Genomic DNA, 24,116 nt, shown 5'->3' on the forward strand with positions numbered 1-24,116 from the left:
TGTTCTGCCAACTTTGTCCTTTCAGAGCATTTCCGCCATTGCCTGTCGCTTTCAGATAGGGGAAGTTATGAGTGCCCATTGCAAGACCCGCCCCGGGCAGATAGTTTCTTTGTTTTAGAGGCACACAATAGGGGAATCAGGGACACGAGCCTACTAGTGTGTTCATGTACATCCCTTCCTGGACCAACTTAAATTTCTTCTGTTCATCTCCTCACTTCCATCCTTCTTTAGGCCGCCATTCTTTCACACAATGATACTCCCCGCTCCTCCTTCAGTAGTACATGGGCTCCTTCCCCAAAGGTACTTTCCAGGCATGTCTTTTTCTCAGGATAAAGAACATTCAAGCTGCTGCTCCCAAATCTGGCAACTGGGGGTTGGCAGCCAGTGATCCCAATCCTTTGCACAAAAGTATTTTTGGGTCTCCAGAGGTCTGGGGCCATGAGACAGGCCACTGAGTAATCCAGGTGCACTGACTTGGGGTTATGCTACATTCTTATACCAAGGGGCATATTTATACTCTGCGACAAATTTGCGTCAAAAATGTTGACGCAAATTCGGTGCAAACCTAACTCCATATTTATACTTTGACACCCAAGCCCGCGAATGCCAAAATTCTGCAGTATGCATCATTTTCTGGATGCGTGAAATCGCCTTGCGTTAATGACATGAAAGGTAAGCGTGCCAATCCAAAACATGTCTCAAACACCCATGCACCATTTTTATCCTACCACGCAAAAATGCTGCACGGCTGGGAGGCGGAGTCGGAAAATGGCGCACAGCCCGATTTGCATCAGAAATTAAAGGCGTTAAAATGGGGCAAACACACCAGTGCTTAAGGAAAACACACAGAAGCAACAGTAGAGCTCCAAAAGGAAGACATGGAGGTGCTATTCATCCAGCATGCACGAAGACGCAGAGCACAGGACCAACAGCAGCAGCTTCCACCACACCAGCAGGGGCCCCAAAGGCAACGCAGAAGGAAGGAGAGGATATTTAGGACCAGGGCAACCCTTTTGGGCCTCAGGGAACATGACATCATCCGGAGGTTACAGACTAAACTGGCAGTGCCACATTGAGCCACAGTTGGCACCAATTTGCAGACACCCCACATCATTCCACCAGAGACCAAGCTGCTGGCTGTCCTCCACATGTTGGCAAGTGGCTCTTTTCAAACCACTGGTGCCCTGGTTGCCGGAATCTTACAGTCCTCATTCTCTGCCTTCCTACCCAAGGTACTGGATGCCATCATCTCCCTCACACCCTGCCACATCAGCTTCCCCAACACACAGCTGAAGCAGCAGGAGACCAAACAAGGCTTCTACCAAAATCAATGGCTTCCCACACATGCTTGGTGCCATTGACTGCACACATCTAAGGATTGTGCCACCTGCTGCAACCGAGCATCTACACCGCAACAGGAAGCACACACACTCCATCAATGTACAGGCCATTGTGGATCACCAGGGTTTGATCATCAACATTGTGGCAAAGTATCCTGAGAGTGTGCATGATTCATTCATTTTATGCCACAGCACCATCAATCAACACTTCCAGGAATGACGATATGGTAATGGCCTACTTGTTGGTAAGTACAGAAACCCAGTTATATACACGCAGCACAGCAACCTGGTAGGACACACAACACATACACCACTACATTGACATGTGGCCAGGAAGACAATGAGGTTGTGACACTGCTAGTCATGTTTGATATCCTGACCCAATGGGATACACACCTATGGGCAAATGACAGATGCAAATAACAACAAATGCCACTCCAGAGACACAAGGGACCAATTTAAAACCACACAGTGAAAATGACATGGCCTTAACTGGCAATACGACTTGGAAGATGAATCTTCCAACATCACATAAATAATGCTCAATCACACACCCTTCCAAACAATATGTACTGTTTAAGGGGTATGCAATGTATTTCGCTGCAGGTCAAACACCATGACACACATAGTATGATGATGATGACTCTAATGAATGGGACATGGAATCATTGAGGCAGAACCAACATCTCACATCACTACTGGGCTGACATTGCCCACTACCAATAAGCAAGTGGACTGTGCTAAGAACACATATAGATGTGACAATATTGCAAAGTGCACATTGCTACACATATGGATTGAGACAATTATACATATACACAACAGATGTACAGGCATATGGACCTTCTGACAATTAAACCTTCACCCCACCACCAAGTTAGCCACATTACGAGGACCAGGTTCAGTAGTGTAGGTACACGTTTGAACATGGGCCAACTTGGTGAGGGCAGAAAAAATAGATTTGCATAGAACTTGTCACACAAGGGAAATTTGTGCATTGTCAATTGTCAACACTTCAGTGCTGGCAACTTATGGAGATGTGTTGTACATTGTCACCTAGCCAAATCAAAGGGCCTCTCTGATGTTTAACAAATTCTAATGCATGTGTTAAATTGGATGGGATGTCCAGGCCATATAGATGCAACCGTATTACCACCACTGTGGAATTAATTCTGTGTGTGGAAGTATCATTTCACCCCCAGTTAAGACACATGGACACCTCTTTCACATGACATAATGCATGGGAGTACACAATGTACTGCAAGTCTACAAAAATACCGCTATCATCCGGTCAATCAGCCAAACACCATTTCAGATAATGAAACAACCCAAAGCTGATGGTACATCCTAGAAGCCTAGGATTCCACAGAATAGCACAAACACTGATGAGTCACAGACAACACAAGATAACAACTGCCATGCAAAGTGATAATCATGGTGCAAGCTACATCAAAATATTTCACTCATTTTCTATTTCAGTTGATCAGTGGTATGGGATCCAGCCATGCATCATGACCCCATTTGCACACCCGAGCACTGCAGCAAAGTGTGCCTATAATGAGGCACATCGGAGGACATGCACCATAGTAGAGAGGGTCTTTGGCATCCTGAAGTCAAGATTCAGGTGCCTCAACATCACCAGAGGCAGCCTTTAGATTCACCGGAAATGGTCTGCAAGATCATTCGGACCTGTGCCATCCTGCACAATATATGTGTAAGGAGGAACATTCCCATCTGTGAACCAGACCCACAAATGCCTGAAGAGGAGGAAGAGGAGGATGCTGTCCATCAACATGAGGGGGTCCACTCAAACACTGCTGCAGGATTGCGTCAGAGAAAACACATTGTACAAAACTTCTTTTAACTATAGTCACCATCACCACTTTCTTACCATATCTCATTAAACACCTAATCTAATCACTAAATCATGGTCTGGGTAATTATTTATGCATCACATGATCCATAGGAATCACAATCTGAGTTTAGCCTCATGGAGCATTGCAGTAATACAGATTAGGATACTGAAAAGGCCATATCACATTTGTTGGGTATGCATGTACACCCAACTTCACACACAGTGTAAATGACATATATGGTGTTCATTTCTCATTTGAAGGGCAATGTCAGAGTAGCACAACTATGGGACACATCCATGTTGGCAACATGGTTCATTGCAGCATATGGCACACAACTAAGACACCATCAATCACATGTAAAAACCTGCTTCATACATGAGGCAGTGGATTTGCAATTCATTAGTAACAGGAATGTATGACCACACCCTTGACAGCAGTAAGTGTGACATCAGCTATCAGCTATCTCTGCAAGGAACATGTGTGACAAGAAGTCCATGTAAGCTGCAAATTGATAGCACAAGTGCCCCAAGTATGACAAGCATTGTTCACAAAGCATGCCCTGTGCATGCCATCCCAGGTTATAAATTCTGTCACAGACATTTATTCAGTCTCTCCCCACCCTTCTCTAGGTGGCCCTGTAACTGGACTATTTGTACCCTGATAATCCATCATCTACACACACCCAGACTCACATTCTGGCTCCAGTGTGCTTCCCTCTTTAGTATGGCATGCCATAGTCCTAGTTCATCTGACTGCATGGACTGCAGGTCCCAAAATGCACCGCCTGGTAGTCTGTAGGACCTGTAATCACCTGTCTATTGCTTCCCATGTGAACGGCCCTTTGAACTTGATTCTCAACTACAGGACTTGTGAGAGACTGAAGCTGCACACAGCTGTGAGCACGTCCATGCAGACCAGCCATTTGAATGTGCACTGCCATTGCTGCTGCCTGGAAATGCTTAGAAGCTGCCATTTTATGTATATCCTTGTCGTGCATTTCCGTATAAACCACTTGTGTAACATAGCCCTTGGGTTATTGTGTAACGTTGCAGCCGATAGCACAAATTCAGTTTTAATTTTCCACAGTGTTTTCCCAGTCTGAGTCTGCTCAGTGTGCATTTGCATGGTTCATGTTAGGTCCTGACAGAGCGTGCATCCTGTTAGCCTGATTGTTACCTGTCTTTGTGTTACCATAGAGGTTCCCTGTGGCTAAATTTCTCTCATAGTTGCATTCCATGCCCTCACTTTCCTCCTGGGGTATTGTGTCTGGCAGGTCTACGATGAATCCACAAATATATTGTATAGTTTAATCAGTTTACATATGTTATCAAAGTCTGGGACGTATTGAAATAGCCTAATCCTGGCACTATCCCTTGCCTGTGTTTTATGTCTGCATGAGTGACAATCAGTGACAGTGTACTATGGCTGTATACATGGATTGGGAATGGTGCCTCCTGCACAAAAAACAGCGTTTGCTAATGTGCATGAATGGACAAAACATGTTTGTGCCCTCACGGTCCACACACAGATTCACATTGGCTGCAACCCAATGATGGTGGTTGTGTGGTGACTAGCTGTGGGATTAATCAGCACAGAGGCACTGATGTTCCCTGTTGCAGTGGGAATTTTCAATACCACACTGTGTACAAATGTTGTGATGAAAGCTGCTGGGTTCTATTTACTGATCCATTACGTTTGTGAGCTCACCAAGGTTACTCTGTTGTCAGCCTCATAAAAATTCTGCAGTGCCATAGTTCAAAAATCCCCATGTGTGTTGCCGATTCCCCTATGGCCTTTGATCAATTCTGCTTTGAAGGATACTCTGTCAATGCAGGGAATGGATCCACAGACTCATGAGTAGACATGCATGTAACAGTGACAACAATAATGACACCGGGTACACATGGCCACACACTTGAACTGGACACCTTTGTGCAATTAACCACTGAAAATATGTGAACACATGCAGCTTGGTCTGCTGGTCCTCCACTGCCACACGAGAAACATAGGTCATATATAGGACTCAAACTGTGGAGTGACATTACATTTTTGGATTGTTTTCCGAGTCTGTGCCACAAACACTATACCTACATAGCATTTTCAAATGACTGACTCATGGCTAGTATACAAATAAGTGACCAGGATGTGGTGTCCAACATTCCTGTACATGTGATGGCTTACTCATTGCCATTATCAACCGTCCTCTATCTATGTTATGTTATGTTATGTTATGCCTTTACAGAGCTCCTTCTGGGGATATCCAACAAAAGACGGGCTGCTACATTTTGGACCCTTTGTAATTTATTCTTGACATATAAGGGTGACCCGGCAAATAGACTGTTTCCGTAGTCCAGTCTAGAGATAATTAGAGCTTGAACAATAAGCTTTTTTGCCACCGGAGTAAGAATATGCAAAGACCTTCCTTAGAAGTCTTAAAAGGCCAAAGCAAATACCAGATATATGCTTGGCGTGGTGGTCCATCGTGAGGGATGGATCCAACCATATCCCCAGATTTTTGAAATGTTCCTTTGGGGCCGGAAGAACCCTCCTGGGAACATCAATCTCCAAAGGCTGATTGGGTCCAGGTTCATGACCTAACATCATCAGCTCCGTTTTATCATTATTTAATAGCATTCTGCTGTTCGTCATCCAACCTGCTACATTTTACAGGCAGGAGGATAAAGAGGCTTTGTCTTGTATAGAATTAGAGTTTAACGAAACCACCAATTGCACATCATCGGCATAGGAGATTAATGAAAGCCCCAAGGATTCCACCAACTTAGCCAGAGGAGCCATATATATATTAAAAAGCATGGGGCAGAGTGATGAGCCCTGTGGCACCCCGCAGATGTTGTGAAATTTGGCTGAGAGGTGGAATCTGTCTAGGACCTGGAAGGACCTGTCTTTTAGAAATGATGAAAGCCAGGCCAAGGCATGCCCTTCTATTCCCAAATTTCTCATCCTCTGACCTAACACCTCATGATCCACAGTGTCAAAAGCTGCGCTCAGATCTAAAAGTATGACAGCTGGGATCTTTCCTTGGTCCATGCTCTTCCTGGCTTCTTCCAGTATGGCTATGAGCGCTGTTTCCGTGCTGTGTTAGGGTCTAAAGCCTGCCTGGGTGGGATGCAGACAGTTGTTCACTTCCAAAAAGGTAGACAACTGCTTGTTAATATGTTTATCTAGAATTTTAGCGGGACTTGGTAAAAGGGAGATAGGTCTATAGTTCTTCAAGTCCGTTGCATCAAGGGTCGTTTTTTTTGTAGATGTTTCACTATGGCGTGTTTCCATAGTCCGGGAACTTCACCCTTGGAGATGAACTTATTCAACATATTTGTTATAGCTGGGACAATAACTGTGGTGCCTTGGGCTAGTATCTGGGGGGGGCTGGATCTAAAGGAGAGCGGGACTTGAGAGTGGTTAAATATGAAGAGACTTCCTCCGGAGAAATAAGGGTGAACTGAGAGAGGATGGCCCTATCATTCTTGGGTAGGGAGGCCTGTCCTTCCTGCCTGGTAGTCGTTTTCAGAAAGTTGGAGTAAATATCTAAGATCTTTTGTTGGAAGAATCCTGCTAATTTGTTACTATGCTCTACTGAGGCTGCTATGGACTTCTCCACACAGGGTGGTTGAATGATTCATTTTAGTATCTGGAATACTGCTTTAGGAGACCCAGCTGATATCTCAATTCTTTCTGTATAATAGGTCCTCTGTGCTCGTTTTATCTCCATATGATAGGCTCTAATCTCTTTTCTATAAGCCTCCCTATCCCCTGGTTCATAGGATTTTCTCCGCCTTCTTTCCAGCCTCTTACAGTTTTTTTTCAACAGGTGAAGGTGGGAGGGGAACCATGGAGAGCTGGTGGTCTTACGGATCCCTGTTTTTGCCCTACAGGGAAGGGTGAGGTCGAGGCTGTCTGTAATCCAGTCCTTAAATTGCTCTGGCTCACAGTCAGTTCCATCAAAGAAACTGGGTTTCCGAATCTCCAGTACCCTGGTCCACTCTTTAGTGGAGAGCTTGCGCCATCTCCTGACCATCTGCCTAACCGGCTGTAAGTGGGTATTCCTCAGCTTCATGGTTAGGCACAGAGGAATAGAAAAATGATCTGTCCAAGGGAGAGGGAATGGACATTTCGATGTAAGTGCTGTTAAATTGCTAAACACCAGATCAACTGTGTGTCCCCTTTCATGTGTGGGGGCCCTTCACTGGTTGTTCTAGCCCCAAAGCTTCCAATTCACCTAGAAGCATTTTCGTGGCTGGCAGGTCCAAATTCTCGTCATGGATATTAAAATCCCCTAATATGGTAAAATTAGGTCTCTTACAAATTAGGTCAGCCATAAGATTAGGGAAGGAGTCTAAAAAATGTTCATGTGGTCCTGGGGGGCGATACAGTAATACTCCTGAAAAATTAAATAAAGAATCCAAAGCCAAGGAGAACAACATACCTTCCCCTTCTAATAGCTGAAGAGGCTGAGACGTCATCTTGAATGTGTCTTTGTAGATTATAGCAATCCCCCCCCCCCTCCCAGAGGCTGTCCTGTCCACTCTCGCTATTACATCTCCTTGGGGTAGCGCTAAACTAATATCTGGACCTGAACTTTCAGGAAGCCAGGTTTCGGTGAGAAACCATACTGAAGGCGAGGTCTCATTTAGAAAAAGATTTATATCCAATATATGGCGTGCCACAGAGCGGCAGTTAATGAGGAAAAAAGAATTATGAATATTCGATACTAGCTGACTTTACCTTCGTCGGGTGTGGAGCCCAGTGGCATGTGGGGCATCTCCAACTAATGTCACCTAGGTCCAAACATCTCTGACAGTCATTCTGAGCAGGTGGTCTAAGAGAGAGCAGACAGTCTGAGGAGTAAGTAAAAGCCAGGGGAGCCGGCTCTAAGGTCGTATTTTGTCCAGGGAGACAAGCCCTAAGGCCCGATCTGGCGTGGAGGGGCGCAGACGGGCTTGCCTTTGGCGCGCGCCCTCTGCCCGCCCACTGCATCGTGGCAAATAAAGGTTTTGGAGGAGAGGTCTGAACAACTAGACCGCTTCCCTCCCAAAATGGCACCTCTGTGTGTACTGGCGGCCGAAAAGAGAAAATGGCGGCCGCCCTCACTAACACTCAGGGAACCCAAACAAGGGCGAATGAAGCAATGAAAGGGGTAGGGATGCCACACAATCACCTCACGGCCACTGAACACGGGCCTGTGAGCTCTCAAAATCATTCACTCTGTGCTCTAGCACTTCCTAGTCAACTAAACAATAAAATGTCCTTGGTATAAAAGAGAGCTCAAAATATACCAACAGTCTAAAACACTCAAAAATGCGGCAAAAAAAATTAAGTCAATAAAAAGTTTAAGAGCAGGAGACTCTCACCGCCTATGAGGCCCGAGTCCTATCCTGTGCATAGTCTGTCATGGGAGATGTATTGTCCCAAAAGTCAGTGCAGTTCACACAGCATTAGATGCTACCTGTATGACAAACACTTATCCTGACTCATATCTACACTGAATAGTTTGTGAAGGTTATCCACATGTACAACATGTGCATACAAGCACATTAATGAAAGCACGTCTGGTGACATTCACATAGAGGCCCAACAAAAATTTAAATAGCCAATTCACAGACATTGACACACAGGCAATGAGTTAATATATTAAGTTGCATAGCCTTGCTATCCTCTATTGACGCACAACCTACTCAAACTGGGTAATACTAATTTGTATTAAAAAAGTTTGGGTATCTATTGCGTCAATGAAGAGTGCTCATCTGGAACAACAACATGAGTATCATGGTCTGCAGTAGTGTGATCTCCCACATGTGCCCAAACACTGGAATACACAATGCAGGTGCAAACAGCCTATCTCTGTACAGTTACTGCTGTCATGTACTTTACAAATGTGAGAAATGACACAAACACAGTAGAAGACATATATTTTGACGCAAACACATAAAAAAAAGATGCATATGCGTAAAAAATCACCAAATATGCGTTGAAAAATGACGCTCACAGTCATGATACATCTATTGGTCCCGAGCGGTAATACCTACACTGTACCCCCATGAAATTGGTTACCAATGCAAAATATTTGGAACTATAGATGCAGGGTAATTTTTAAGCATTTGCATTAAAAAAAATGATGCACAGACTGAAAGCGGCATAAAATGTTGACGCATCATAATAAAAACACACCACATTTGAGGCAGGAAGTGATGTAGTAGGATATCCTGTTTACAGAAATGTAGACTGTGTGTCTGTGCTGAGAGTTTTGTCTGTCCAATTTGTGCTTTTGTCTCCTGTGTGCCATCCTATTTGGCAACTGTTGTATTTGTAATTGTCTCAGTTGTTCATTGTAAGTGTGTATTTGTCTTATTTTGTGTCAAATTTTGTCTTTGTACTATTGGGAGTCTGTAGTGGGTATTGTTAGTTTGGGGATAGTTGGGCTGTTTGTAGGTTACTTTACTTTCATTTTCCTCCCTCCTTTCCCATTATTTTCCTCTGTGCCCTTTATTTGTACTATTATTTCTGTCATGTTGGGTAGGTCACGTCTGGGGTAAATGGGTGAGAAGGAGCTTGGGCATTCATTTGGCTAGTGTGCCACTTCCTCCCCCTGATGATTGAAGCAGGTGGCAGGGTGATACAGGGGTATCACACGGAGGCGAGGAGGCTCAGGTGGTCCAAGGTGCTGTACCATCTGCGTCACATTTTCAACACACCGCACAGCGACCAGCAACTGAAGCACCGCTGGGCTGACCTTGTTGCCAGAGAGCAAGACCTGCTGGACCACCTGGGTATTGTGATTGGTGGCCCTGTTGGTGAGTACAGTTCTGAGTAAAGTGCACATTTAAATGCTCTGTAGTGACAGTAGCAGATTTGTTGATATGCTGCAGGCAATGTTTTTGGACATGTGGAATGCAAGTTAAACATACAGTGGCCCTGAGTTATACAATATTTGCTCCACATTACCTTCATTTGTTGATGTAACAGCTGCACAAACGCACAGAACACAACTTGATCTTGTAAATTAGTGCTGCTTTCACGTCAATAGATGATGGTAATGTGGCTCATACATATGTTTTGTCCATGGTCTGTGAATGTACCAGGAAAGAGATTTTTTCACAAGCTAAAGCAAAGAATTAATGTGTTCCCCAATTATTTTGAATACATGTCTGTACTGTATTCTGGTCCACACGTACAACTTTCTTTCTAACCTCAGGTAATATCTTAGGCTGATAGTTTGACTTGGTTATGCCGCAGTTAAATTAAGAATGGATGCCAAAGTAATGCACACGGGTTCATATCTAAATGTTTGGTGCTACTTTCCATAGCTGTAGCATAAAACATGAAGCAAATGATACAAATTGAGGGATCACAAATATCCCTGGCCCTCTGTTCATTGTACCTGTTTGTTTTACATTGGTCTTGGGCACAATAGCTGGAACAGAGCTGATGCGTTTGCCATCTGTGTTACTTTATAGCCATGCACTTCTCATAAGTTATTGGGTCATCATGGGATACCTGAAGTTGGAGAATGCATGGTCACAATGTATTACTTGCATGACGTTGTGCAAGGGACCACTGAGCAATTCCATCATTCATATAAAGTTCCCAAATACGTTGCTAGTTTACGTTTGGTACACCCCTGCTGATTTAGTGCAGCATATGTACAATAGCTAACTTCCAAGTATGGAGGGAATCACAGACATGGATGTATGCCAAGATCAGAAGACCAGCATTCCAGTGACTGCTGCCATACCGAAGGTACATACAAATTGAAACCTACATGATCATGATTGACACAGCAGGATATTTGCTAAACCATGGATAATGTCAGTTCGCTGTACACTCGCAGATCTCCCAACTTGTCAAATGTAAGATGATGAATGTGGCTAACTATGAATTCCAAAAACAAATATGGGTACACAGGGCAATGAGTGACACATTTCAGGTGCAATGACTACATTTGTGCCCATGCATTCTGTCATGGATGACTAAAATATACACTGTCAGCATATATATCTTTGTTGTATTAATTTCGATAAATGGCCAATCCATGTTTAGCGTCAGATTGTCATCAAGTAACGCACAGGATCCCTGACAATTATGGGTGTCATAGGGGGCATATGTGGCTCTGGGGACACTGTAAATGTAGCATATCTAGTACACTGTACCAGGAACATACTAGTAAATCAAATATGCCAATCATGGAGAGTCAATTAAACATACATTTTACATTGGAGCACTTGCACTTTAGCATTGGTCAGCGGAGCACACATCAACAACTTGGGAAACAGAGGCAAGAGGTTAGGGAAGACAACGCCAAAGATGCCAAATCTAACACCCTAGGACTGGCCCTGCCAGATTGCCTCGATCTCAATCAGTCTAATTGATTCTGTTTAATTCACCCACTTTGACTGTAGAGTACTACATGTTTCCTCCCTTTCACCTTTCAACTGGAAAATGCCTTATCAACATGGATTGAGCCACATGTGCTGTTTCAACGCAAGCGTAGCAACGCTTGTCTGAACCAGAACTGCCTTAACCATGCATATGCCTAAATCACGCATATGCGTGGTTAAGGCAGACAGCAGTCTAGCTGTGCTGGTGGGCAGAGAGAGAAACAGGAAGGATGAGGAGAGGTAAGTGAGGCTGGAGACTGTTTCGGGGGAGAAATTTTTAGGGGTGGAGGCAGTTTTATGGCTCAGGGTAGGTGTGGGGGTCAGGGTAGTTTTAATTATGGGGGCAGGTTTTTAGGGTTCGGGGTGGGGGTTCAGAGTAGTTTTAGGGACTGGGGTGAGGAGGGAAGAGTGAGTTTTCAGGGGTGTGAGTCAGTTTTAGGGCTGAGGGTGGGGGGGTTGGGTTTGGGGTCGTTTTTAGAAGGGATCCAGAGAGCAGAGGAAGCATCGGGAGAGATAAGTGAGGCTGGGCTTGGGGTGGGGTAGTTGTAAGGGAGTGGGGGTCAGTTTTAGGGCCCAGGGTCGTGGGCTGGGTGCAGGCTAGTTTTTATCAGGGGGCAGGGTTTTAGGCCTTGGGCTGGGGGAGGGGAAGAGTTAGTTTTAAGAGCAGGGCGGGTTGGTTTTAGGGCTCAGGGTGGGGAGAAGAAGGTAGCTTTAAGGGCAGGGTAGGGTTAGTTTTAGGGGTTTTGGTGGGGGGAATTTTAAGGGCAGGGGACGAGTTTTAGGGCTCAGGGCAGGGGTCAGTCTTAAAGGGTGAGGAACAGTTTTACGACTCAGTGCGGGGGCTGGGGTAGGGGACAGGGTATTAGGCCTCTGTGCTGGGGGAGGGGATCAGGGTGGAGTCATTTTAGGACTCAGGGCCCAGTCTATTGCAGGGATGGGGTATTGGTTGTTAGGGCACAGTGCGGGGGGATTTTCCAGGCATATTCCTTTACCAGTCATGCTTTTACAAAGAAATGTGTTGTAAAGGCATGCGTGGTAAAAGCATGTGCGGTAAAGACTCAGCCGTGGTTCAGACCTCCTTGTTTAGCCATGCGTGGTTCAGGCATGCATGGTTGTGTCATACAACCTTTTCAACTTATACATATTCCCCTAGCTCATGCCCTCAAAAATAAGAACTGAACAGTCTACATGTAGTTGGTCTGTCGTATTGACAACTTCCCTGAGTCAAAGGAAATTTTCTGAAATACAATACTCTTCATCTGAGACTAGATGAACCGCAACCATTTGAAAGTAAACTCAGAAAAACCGGAGATTGTCATCACAGATAGTAAAGCAGAGAAAGGTTGCTCACTGGAATGTATCTTTCTGGCCTTCTGAGATGGGAGGTACACCGTCTCCTAAGAAATATGTAAATTCTCTTGGGGTTCTTATTGACGAAGGACTATCAATGAATCCCCAAATCGGAGCAGCAATCTCCTTCTTACTTTTACTGCTCCAAAAAAAAAGGAACATTGCAAAGGAACTTTGCAATGTTCCGGACTTCAGAGGCACTCATTCAAGTTTTAATTGCCCTGGTTCTTTCTTGAAGCGACTACTCCAACTCCCTCTATGTGGGTCTCCCTAAGTGCCTTCTTCATAGGGTTCACATTTTTCAGAATGGGGCGGCCTGATTAATACTTTGACAACCTAGACATTGCCATATTACCCCTCCGATGAAAGATCTCCACTGGCTGGTTGTGGAACAAAGGGCTATCGTTAAAACAGGCTGCATTATTTTCAAAACTCTTAATGGCAAAAGTCCTGCTTTCATTGCAACTCGAATCCAGAAATGCATCCCAACAAAACATTGCTTTCCTCTCTCATGAACTACCTGTTTGTACCTAAGTTAAAAAAAAAAGAGAATGGGTGGCTCCAGATTTTCAGTCATTACCCCCACACCTGGAACTCCTTTTTTCTTGACATCAGAACAGCCCCAAGCTACATGAAATTTAGACAATCCCTTACAACTTGGTTATTCAGACAGGTATACAATTAGTGCCTTACTTAGCAGCACTGTGATCTGCTTCACCTTACCCTAGCACCATGAAACAGATTGGTGTATATGAGGTTAAAAACTCTAGTAACATCCCAAACAAAAAGAGAAAAAAATATAGAAAATGGGACAGGGTATAAATACCCTGACCCCTAGCCTTGGTCCAGGGGTCCCCATGGGACCCTGGCAAAGCAAAAATCATTTTTTTTAAAGAAATTGAATGGAATTTGTGACAAAATTAAAAGGAAACAAGCACTGGGCTCCTGAGCTTGTTTTCAAAGAAAGGACCCAGGTGGGCAGGTCTGGGGGCATAGCCCAGTATATAACAAAAAAGAAGGGGGGGCGCACTGGCCCCCCTCCTAGGGATGTCAGAAGCCCTGGGGATCACCAACTCCCCGAGGCTTAATAGTAAAATGTCTCTCCACATGACTTAAATGCGTCACACTAGCAAGATGATTGATTATAACGTTATGGTTATATTTAGATGCACAGCAAAACAGTGTCACTTGTGACCTTCTAGTAAAGCTGTTGGATTGTCACTCAGTAAGCTGAAGGTTAAAATCCTCGTATCTTATCGTAGTATGTCAGTATATTTACTTATGTTTTAAATGTTAACCATTCCCCCGGATGTAATATTTACGTCTTTTTCCAATGAAAATCTTTAGGTTGAAAGTCATGGTTTTGTCTGAACACAGCAGCAAAAGGAGTCATCTGTAGCCTAGTGATTAACATCTCAGACCCTCACACTAAAGGTTGAGGGTTCAAGTCTAGGTGTGTCAGTGTTCATTTCAGTGTTTGTTTGTTTTTTAACTTCAAATATTTAAAGTACATACCAAATGGTGATCTTACTCTGTTTATGTGACAAATGCATTTTTCTTTTCAAGTAGTCCAATAATATTTCATTCTAAGTATATCATTCAACAAAGCCTAAAATACTCTCTCTCTCTGTCTCTCTCTGTCTTTCTCCATCTCTCTCTTAATTGATCTCTGTTAATCTTTTTCTTTAAATCTCTATCCGTCTCAATTTCTCTCTCTCTCTCTTCTATCTCACAAGAGTGGGGATGGGTCCATATGAAGGGTCACCTGCAGGGCATGGATGCAGGTCAGGGCCGGCAGCCAACCTTCGGTATGCATGGGAGTAGGCCATGCGTGGAGAAGGGTTGGGTACATATAATGGGTAGGCTGCAGGGACATTTTGTAAACTATTTTTTCCCATACAGATGCAGGGGATGGGGGACGGTGATGGGCACCTGCTTCACCCCAAACTAAACTGGGCTAGTGGAGGACCAGGTATCCTCTGCCCCAGAGTTTGAAATTGACATGGAGTGTGTAATCATGTAGTCGAAATTCATTTATGACCTTTGTCTAATATGGCCTGGAAGTCAAGAGCAGGCTTTCGGGTTTGTGGAACATCTGAACAACAATGACTACAATCTTGAGTTTGCTAGTGCTGATGCAGATATGTTTATTAGAAATACTAAGGAATGTTTATGCTTTTTGGTAAACAAGAAAATGTTAAAAGAACAACTTAGAGAAATAATGTGCCTGTTTGAAAAATTTGCCAATGGAGATTGGCCATCAGAATGCACAAGTTATACTAAAAATGATTTAAAATGGGTGAAGTATTGAAAATGTGTATTAATAGTGTAGTAATATGTCATATTAAGATGTATAACATATGTTTTGCATGATATTGTAGAGCCGAAGTTGTGGCCTAGTTTTGCCAGGCCTCATGCAGAAGCCAAATTATTAGTGCGATGTAGAGAAGTCAATGTGCCGATCTGACCCTGAACCATTCGCTGTTAGTCTGCTTAGCTAGAATTTTCTTCAGTGTACCGACGGACAGGAAATGAGTGAATCAAATCACAACATATGTTGTGTAGAGCAGACAAGAAGTGCTTTCCCAGTACTCGAACAATAGAGACACTGACTGAAGAAGAACATGCAACATTTTCGATACCTGATGAGCCAGATGATGAGGACATCGTACAGTGAACCAATCAATGAACTGAGAATGGCGTAATCTTAGAACTTATAGAATTGCAAAATAAGCATTATTGGTTAGGGTAATAACTGGTGCTTGACTGACCAATTAGGAATTAGGGGGATGGACTAGGTAACCTCAATAAAAAGTCATGACAAAGGGCAAAATCTTCAGATGTGAGACCTGATGCAGATATTAGATGTAGGAAGACGCAATTTGAGATTCTGTCATTGGGCTCATGCTCTTGAGAGCCTGATGCGTTGCTGATAGATTGATGACCTGAAGACGAAGACTGACTTTGTTGCTGATCTATTCTGTGGATAGGTAGCTATGACAATGCGACTGTTAACTTTTGTGCCTTTCTTTCTAGGTACCAACTGCTCTGTTTGAATAGTTTTTCTTTTAGTTAGATGCTTTCCAAATTCGTGTTCTAAATTGCTTTTCACATTAAGTCCCACATGCTAATGCTAATCTGGGTTAGGTAAGGTTCCTTCGGGTGACACTAGTAACAAATGATTGATGGACTGATTTGCTGAACTCTGCTATTAATGCTGTTATATTCATCTTTGTTGGCTTATGCTGAAGCATTCGAGCATATGTTTTCTCAAGTTCTGATTAGAGTACGTTATTGGTGGTCATTAATGAACTAATCCTGATCTTATTGAATACAGTTTGAATTAACCATATGGATTAGAATTGTAACTAATAGGGAAATAAAATTGCTAAAATGTATATTGAGTTGTGGTTATTCATGAAATGTTGATATAATTGATTAATGATTAATAATTCTCTTAGTGGTTATTGATTGGGCATAATGGATATTGATAACATTGGTCACTACATGGCTAGGATACTCCATGCGATCCAAAAGTTTCATCGGCCTATATGCGTCACCTTGTAAATTTACTTACTAAGGACCAGGCGCGCTAGCACTAGTACCATAAGTGACTCTAAAATAGATTTTCATGATGTTGAGGTTGAAGTGGTTTACAATAAACTCACCTCTAAACTTTTCAGAAAACCCACGGTGGGCAATTGTTTGCTCCATGCTTCAAGCAGTCACCCAGAATAGCTGAAGTGGGGCATAACTTATGGTGAATTGATCCGGGCAAAACGAAATTGCAGCAAAAAACATGATGGTAGCCATGTTCAGGGAACGTAGATATCCAGAGTGGGTATTAAACAAAACTATTGCAGCAAATCCAGAGGTGATATACTTTTTGGTACAACTAAGAACAGAGCCCCGGCACATTGTGATAATGATAAATATGAGATCGATCACAACTTATAATAGCAAATCTACTTCTGTCAGGAAGAGCTTGTCAAAAAATTGGAATCTGCTTAAATGTGACACCATTATTGGCAGTGATGGACAGAGAGTCCATCACTTACTGTAAAAATAGATCCCTGAGAGACCTCCTGGTACATGGGGATATCACCACCATTACAAACAGGAGGGTTTGATCCTTGGACAACTTGAGTGGTTTTCATGTATGTTAGAAATGTAAAGACAATTCTAATTCAACTAGCTGCTCGGAATACTATGTATCCAGCTAAAAAAGAGCCAACAAAAATATTTAAATTCAAAACTTGTGCTACCAATTATCTCATTTATATGTGGCAATGCCCTTGTGGCCTGACGCATGTGGGATGTACAATCCACCCAGTGCGTAAATCAATTCTTGAATACATGTGAGCTATCGCCAAGCATGACCAATATTACCCTGTAGCTAGACATTCCGAGCATTTCCACTTTAGTGATCGTAACTTACTCTGATATCAGGGGAGGTAACAGGATAGTTAAGTTAAGGAGAAGGGAATCTTGTTACATAATCAATTTAGACATGAAAACTCCAAATGTAGTTAACTCTAACAAGGAACTCTTCGTCCCTTTACACCGAGTCTCAATATGAATATTAAGTTGCTATGCTGCCTTCTACCTCTTGTTTTGATAATGATGTGACCTTGATTTTAATGTATTTATTGCCACTTTCATGTTAATTGTTGTCATTTAATTGATATTCTCTCCTTTATTTTTCCAGGGGGAGTGGAAGGGACTCTCTAATCCTCGTGGGGTGAAGAGAGGTTGCCCTTGATGGGGCACCCAAGCCAACTCTTCTGTAGTAGAAGAACCTCAATTGGTTTACATGTTTACTCTTTTCACATTGGTTCCTTCTCTTGTCTTAATTGTAATATCATGTAAAACTGCTTTTGGATCATTGCCCTCTTGGGCTTAATTTCACTACTTTCAAATTTGTGCCTTTTAGTATGGGTATGAACATTGTTACGAGGTTTTGGAATCCTTCTGTACTATCAACATAGGTGAATGATTGGGTTCATGGGAGTTTTATTCGTTTCTCAGAAAATACTTCTTTTTTTTCTTGATTCTAAGTTCAACCATAACTGTTGTTATGTTTTTGCACTTGTTTATTATGATGCACATTTTATGTTTAACACTTGCCAGGGTAATTATTTTTCTTTTATATTTACTTTAAAAGCATAGAGTTTCAGTTGTTTGATAATTAATATGGCTTTGCATGATCTCAGAAGATAAACCTTATTTTTATTCACTGGAATGTAATATATTTGCTTCATTGTACGTGATAAGATGGCTGCCATTTGAACACTACCTTCAGATCTTGTTCCAACACAGTCACTTTTCTACTAGCATTGATGCATAGATTTTAAATGTTGTTCACATCCGAGCATGTATGCATGAGTAAAGCTGTCAGTCCGAAATGTGTTGCAGGGACTGGGTTTCCTTCCACAATAAAGGATTTGGTGCGCATTTCCCCGAGTTTGTGTTCTCAATTATGAAATTTGGAATATATATATATATATATATATATATATATATATATATATATATATATGTATATATATATCAAACAGCAACGCGGTTCGATGAAAGGCGCCGCGCTCAACGAGTACCGGTGCTACAGCTCTGGGTGAACCAACCCAAGAGTAATTATTGCATCAAAAATTTAGCCGTGCACTCCACCAGGGTGAAAATAATTCTTGAATTTTATTTGAAACAAAAAAGAGCAGAACAACGCGTTTCGACCGGATGGTCTTTGTCAAGTTCAACAACCAATTCACAAAGCAAGTTCCTTTTACAGTGGAATATATTAAACCCATATAGTGCATGCTGGGAGCTGTAGTTAAACAAATATTACATACATTAAATACAAATTATCAGGATTACATGATTTTGCAAACAATCTATTCATAGTAAAAACACAATCATAATTAAATTTCCATATTTTTAAAGTTAATTATCTTACAAATTTACTTCATTTGTGTATGATTTCAATCTCGTATTTCTCCTGTTACCTTGATTAACTTTATACTAATGCTTTGACTCACTTGTTCTGGTGATGCTATTATAGAATTTTTTTTATCATTGTTGCGAGTTTTACTAATTTCATATAAATTAGAACTTGCTCTAAGAACAAAAGAAGAATAAATCAGATTTAATTTGTATCCAATGCTCACAATGATAATTAGGATAGTTATTATTTAAGAGTTAAGCCGATCAGAGATATCACTGTTGCAGTTCATTTATGCTGCTTGAGTTATACACTCATAGATGAACATAAAGTTCCTCATCATTGTTCATCCCTAAAGGGGCCTTAGTTTTCATTCGAATTATGAACTTCGATTCTAATTTGCTTCATTGTACGTGATAAGATGGCTGCCATTTGAACACTACCTTCAGATCTTGTTCCAACACAGTCACTTTTCTACTAGCATTGATGCATAGATTTTAAATGTTGTTCACATCCGAGCATGTATGCATGAGTAAAGCTGTCAGTCCGAAATGTGTTGCAGGGACTGGGTTTCCTTCCACAATAAAGGATTTGGTGCGCATTTCCCCGAGTTTGTGTTCTCAATTATGAAATTTGGAATATATATATATATATATATATATATATATACGCTGAGCGTAGACTATTATGGCAACAAGCAGCAGCTGAATTATTTGATGAAACCAGAGAGGTCTATGCACCCCATCGTACCCATACTTGTACAACATCCAATATCATTTATGAGCTAGAAAAAGCTCGCATTTGGGAGTTAAAAAACTAGTGGGAGAAGACCTCATTGACATAATATATTGAAAATGGTAGGGTACCACGAAGTCTACAGATTTTGATATTACCTACTTTAGGTGACATGGACCCGGATCTGTTAGAACAGTGGAGGATCCACACAGCTGACTGTTCTCTCAAACTTATGGGCACTTTGATTACCCAAGCAGCAAGACGCATGGTTGAACAGAGTAAAATCATTGAACAATTGATCAAAGAACTAGAAAAAGCAGCCAATCAGCAAGAAGTGCAACATTTACTAATGAAAATGGAGGAACAAATTAAGAAAAAAGATGATGAGATCAAAACACGTAAGACACACAAATTTAACAGAGATAAAATGGACTTTGATCATGGGAGAATTTACACCTTTGCGCGCAAGTATGACACATTAAGATTGAAGGAAAAGATAAACAATGGAGGAGATGGAAATATACAACCCAATCATACTGATGAGAGTTCTGATCCTGGCTCCTCGGCGGATGAGGCGCCATTGAACAAATTGGATTTTCGTGGGGAAATGCGACTTATGCAAATGGCTACGCCACAATCAGGCAGAAGCAGAGGACGAGGTCGGGGAGGTACAAGACGAGGCGGGGGAAGAGGAAGAGACAGCAAACACAAGGAATAGACATTGATACTGATTTGAATGATGGGAATATCATTGTAAATATTTCCAAAATCAGTTTGGCCCCGAATCAAGAACATATTCTTAATTTAGGACTCATCTTTTGTTCTACCATTCATTGGGACTATGTGAAGACACATATTGAATTGTATAAATTTGTCCACAAATTGCGTTTGATGAAACACTTTTCCAGCAAGCCCCTGGTCACACATTTCCACAGTGTAACTAGTGAGGTTAAGTTCTCAGGATTCAATATTGATGATACCTCTGAATTGGTTACAATTAACGAATTAACAAATGAAGGGGCAACCATTATACATCAGACAGTTGAGAGTGGATGCCGAGATGTCACTACTTTAACAGAGATGAGGTTTACAACCAATCGTTGTGTCACTAGTTCCCTAAAACCTTCCGGCAAGTATGATCCTCAGCTACCAAGTGGCAATTTGATGGACACATTCCATGAATTGGTAGTTGGAGATATAGACAGATTTTGCATTAACTCGCGTACTAACAAACGCATGGTTACTAATTTCATGGTCAATGACTGGAGAGAGTTGAACTCCCTTAAATCCAATTCCACAATTATCATCAAGCCTTCTGACAAACCCGGTAACATTGTCATCATGGATGTACAAAATTATATCAAAGAAGCTAATCGACAATTAACTAATGTTGATCATTATGACAAATTATGTAGCAATCCCGCAGCCCAATACCAGCAAAATTACTGGGAAATGTTAGATGGCTGGCTTGCAGAACAGCTCATTGATCATGATGAGTATCAATATTTAAAAATTGATTTTCCAAAAACTCCTTGCATCTATTTCTTACCCTAAATACACAAGAATAAATGCAATCCTACAGGCAGACCCATTGTCAGCATGAATCAATCCCTGTTGGAAAACACCTCCAGATATTTGGATTTGTTTTTATGCCCCTATGTCACTGAATTACCCTTTTATTTATGTGACACCAATGATTTTTTATCTAAAATATACAATATTCCATGGCATGAAAACTATCTTATGGTCACCATGGATGTAACCACCCTGTATACATCAATTAAACATCATTATGGGATGGAAGCCTGTAGATATATTTTAGGGACTCAACCTATTGAGCTTCTCCAACATACCAATATGCTCATGTTACAGTTTTGTCTCACACATAGGCCCTCATTACAACCATGGCCTACTTCTGTGCTGACGGCTGCCTACATACCGTGATCGTGGCAGTAATCCGCCACGGGTATCATGACCCACACATAGAATACCACCACAATACAGACACCCAGTCAAGTCCGCCAGACCAAAGGTCAGTGATAAACTGGCAGTACCAAAACCCACACCGTTATGCCAATAGGAAAACGCACACAGAATCACGACCCACAAATCAACGCGGTGGTCTTTCAACCACGGTAAACCATTGCCAGTTCACACTGCCAAGCTCAAAATACACACACACTTACAAAACTACACCACATTGGACAATTCAAACTACACATACCTGACACACATACACACAACACACCCACACACTCAGACCACTATAAAACACACACCCACATTACCCACAACCCTTTCAATGAAAAAAAAGATTGCGAACAGAGAGAGAGACAAGCCAGGAGCACCCACTCAATCTGACACACAGAACACCATCACCCATACACCATACACACACCTCACACCACACACCATAATACATCACCCCACACATCACCCCTCACATCCTCACACATATCACTCATACCACATCCATGGCACCACAAAGACACCCCAGGTTTTCTGAGGAGGAACTAAGGGTGATGGTGGAGGAAATCATCTGGGTAGAGCCACAGCTATTCAGATCACAGGTGCAGAAGACATCCATTGCAAGGAAGATGGAGCTATGATGGAGAATTGTGGACAGGGCCACTGCAGTGGGACAGCATCCAAAAACAAGGGATGACATCAGGAAGAGGTGGAACAACCTACGGGGGAACGTGCGTTCTGTGGTTTCAAGACACCAGATTGCTGTGAGGACTGGCGGTGGACCCCCACCTTCTCCCCTACAACTAACAACATGGGATGAGCAAGTCTTGGCGATCATGCATCCTGAGGGCCTTGCAGGAGTAGTAGGAGGACTGGACTCTGGTAAGTCAAAGCTTTACTACATTATCACCACCGACCTGCATGCCATCACAAACTCCCACCCCCACCCCATCACTCCACCAACTCACATATACCCCACTAACACGACACACCCATCTCAATACCAAGGCCTGCATGCACCCCCAATGCATGGACACCCATCACAGACCTGCATGGGCACCCATTACCCCAGCATGCCCAATTGAGAGACTCACTCAGCCCACAAAATCACCACTCACACAAGGCCAATCCGACAGGGAAATCACATTCATAGAGGGAAACACAGCCATGCACAAGACGGCACACACAGATACATTGACAATGCATTTGCATCCCAACAGGACCCCCTACCCAATGTCACCGGAGAGGAGGTGCCAGCTACATCCAGCCCCCCCCCCAGAAGAGGCCCACAGTGATGACAGCAGCTCTGCATGCCTGGATCACGATGACCAACCTGGCCCATCAGAGATCTCTGGACAGTCGGTTCACTTGCCACAGTCCCAACCCACCAAAGAGACTCCCCCCTCAGGAAACACCAGCACTGCACCCACCAAGCGGGCCCATGCCACTGTTCCCAGGACACGTCAATCAGCAGTGTGTCCACCACTACAGGGAACCCAGGCAACCCCACTAACACAGGATGATCAGGGACCTGGGGTCAGTGGCAGTGGACACACGGTTCAGGGGACAGAGGCACAGGACAGCAGGGATGCTAGGAGGACTGCTGTGTGACAGGGGAGGGCCAGGGCCAGGGAACCAACACTCCACAAGGCACTCTCAAACATCATGGGAGCATACCACCATTCCCAGGAGACCATGGGCCAGATACTGGCCAAGTTACAGGTGACCCAGCGGCTGCAGGAGGGACAGTGCCTGTGGATCAGGGAGGACCTAACACAAATATACACCATCCTGGTCACCATAGCAGGAGTGCTGGCTGATATGGGCAAGACCATGAGGGAGGCAGTGGCACAACAAAGGGCGCCTGACACTAGCCAACCGAGCAACAGCCTTCCACCTCCGCCAGCGCTGGTGGACAGGAGGCCCCACCACAGGACCAACAGGCCACCAGCACCCCACCCCCTGCAGAAGGAGAACCACCCTGCAAACGGTCCCTGCGATCCAGGCAGAAGACAGAGAACATTGCCAATACCCACGCTAGGAAATCTGTCCCACTATGTCACCCTGTCCACCTTGAACTACCATTGCTCCACTTCCTATGTCTCCTTGGACAATGCACCTGTGATACCAATAGACTAGACTCTAACTGGACATTCCTCCACCATCATCCCAGCCCCTTGCACATACCCCCATACTTATTGGCACAAAAATAAACACCCTTGAAACAAATACCATACTGGAGTCAGTTTCATGAATCAAAAAATGGATTAGTACAACATTATCAAAGCATTGCAACAGATATGTTCAGTGAAATATACTACAGGATGACCTTTGGTGGGCAGCAGTACATATAGCAGGAGCCAGAATGGGGCACGCAGATCTGAAAATAGAGAATCAAAAGGGTACAGTCAGTGTCCATAAACAGAGGGTAAGAGGCTGCCATGTACAATGTCCAAAAGATTACTGAAAAGTAAAGTTGAGTTACAGTCACTTATCTGTGTGTCACTGGAAGTACTACTGTATAATGTTTGCTCTGTTG

The sequence above is a fragment of the Pleurodeles waltl genome, chromosome 10 (assembly GCF_031143425.1).
Source record: "Pleurodeles waltl isolate 20211129_DDA chromosome 10, aPleWal1.hap1.20221129, whole genome shotgun sequence".
Classification (NCBI taxonomy): Eukaryota; Metazoa; Chordata; class Amphibia; order Caudata; family Salamandridae; genus Pleurodeles; species Pleurodeles waltl.